The 1970-nt window shown below is 32.6% G+C and overlaps 1 non-coding gene across 1 annotated transcript; it reads left to right on the top strand.

The window, feature by feature from the left end:
• Positions 1 to 439: 439 nt before the first annotated feature.
• On the top strand, positions 440 to 545 carry LOC122299994. Its single transcript, XR_006239845.1, has one exon. It is a non-coding gene; the product is annotated as a small nucleolar RNA R71 (small nucleolar RNA).
• Positions 546 to 1970: the final 1425 nt, after the last annotated feature.

Here is a 1970-nt window from a genome sequence, read left to right as displayed (position 1 = left end):
AATATTTAAATCGGGTCAATACTGGAGTACCCGATTCAAATGGTCGGTTATTCGGGTAATCTGGTTAGCAGAATCTTTTAGAATCGGATCGAACCGGAACTGTGGGTTTTTGGGTCGGATCATTGAACAGTCCTAGCAATGATCACAAACAATATTAGTTTGAATAGCATTGACATTCATCTTACCTAGTTGTTGTGATAAATTTGCCATTTGCACCACCAACATGGAGATAGAATCAAGTTCAAAGATGTTGGCTACCTTCCTTGGCATTGCTCTCTCTACAGCCCACTGATAGTTATTAGACGCTAACTCTTCCAGAAGTTCATATGCGGCTTCATGAGTCTTACTCTACAAAGCTCCTCCCGCGGCCTCATCAACCATAGATCAATTTGTGGGTCCCAAACCATTGTAAAATGTCTATACTTGAAGCTAGGCTGAGAGGTCGTGATGCAGACACTTGCGCAATAAGTCCTTGTATCCTCCCATGCCTCATATAATGATTCACCCTCAAATTGGGTGAAGGTAGCAATATCGTTCCTTAAATTCGCTGTCTCTGCTGGAGGGAAATATTTTTCTAAGAGTTTTTGTAGCAACTCCTCCCATGTAGTAATGATGCTAGGCGGCAAAGAGTTCAACCAAGCTTTTATTTTTTCTCTAAGTGAAAGGAAAAAGTTTCAATCGAATCACATCATTTATCACTTCATTATATATAAAAGTATCACAAATTTTCAAGAAATTTGCAATATGGACATTATAGGATCTTCTTGTGACAGCCACCCACATTGAACATTTTGTTGTATCATTTGAATTATCACTGGCTTAATCTCCAAACTATTAGCTTGAATATTTGGCCTCCTTATGCTTGATGTAGCCCCATTAACAAAGGGCATAGCAGAGTCCCTCAAAGCTTTATTATCTTGGTTGGCCATGGTGAATGCAAATGTGGTAGCCTCTTGCTTCTTCTTTTTATTGATTCTACGTAAAGTTCTTTTAATCTCGAGGTCAAAAAGTGTGGGCTCTAATAGTTTAGATGGGAGCATACACTTCTAAATCCTGAAATAGAAATAGAAGAAAAGTAAAACTGAGGTCTATTTAAACAAATTTTAAAAATAATTAAAATCTAAATCTAAATTAAAAACAGTCTAGCAAGTATCAATATCAATAACAAATAATTAATCCTTAACAATGGCACCAAAAACTTGTTTGTGTGAAAATATCTGCAAGTGCACATAATCATAAAAAGTAGTAAAGAATTTTAAAGAAAACGGATGTCGAACCCACAGAGATTAATTATGCTGTTGAGTAATGAAATTTACTAAATTAATTACTATTTAGAAAACTAAATAAATGGAAAGATTCTACTATCTAAATTAAATTGAAATACTTAAGAAAAATAAATTTAAGAATAAAAGAGCATAAAATCTAAAACTGTAAATATAATAATAATAGATCTAGAGCATTTGATTTTGCCTAGCAAATCTCACACAATTTATTCTTTCTTGTTATAAAATTCCAAATTTTCCAAGTTGATGATAAAAATCCCTTAAATATTCAATATCTTCTCTTGAATAATATCAAAAATATCTCTAACTAATAACTCCATATTTCTATGTGAATTTAACTAATTGGAGACTCATTAAGTTCTTTGGATATTTCTTGAAAATACACTAATTGTGATAAAGTATTTCTACTTTTGCTCAACTGATGGTGCTCAATCCTAGACCTCTAATCACAAATCACCTCTCGGTCTCATTGCGATTCAATAGATCGAAAAATAACTGGCTAGAAAATTGCAAGCATTAAGAATAAGGAATAAACACTCAATCATGGAAATATTGAAAATAAAATAACTTGGAATATAAATTGTGTGTTTAATGTCATACTACATCAAAGCTCTAGAAAATAAAATTAGTTCATAATGAAACTGAAAAGAAAAAGAATAAAACTAGTATTCTTTGTTGGAATCGGTT

This window comes from Carya illinoinensis, chromosome 16 (genome assembly GCF_018687715.1).
Source record: "Carya illinoinensis cultivar Pawnee chromosome 16, C.illinoinensisPawnee_v1, whole genome shotgun sequence".
NCBI classification, from domain to species: Eukaryota; Viridiplantae; Streptophyta; class Magnoliopsida; order Fagales; family Juglandaceae; genus Carya; species Carya illinoinensis.
This window is presented reverse-complemented; position numbering and strand designations above follow the sequence as displayed.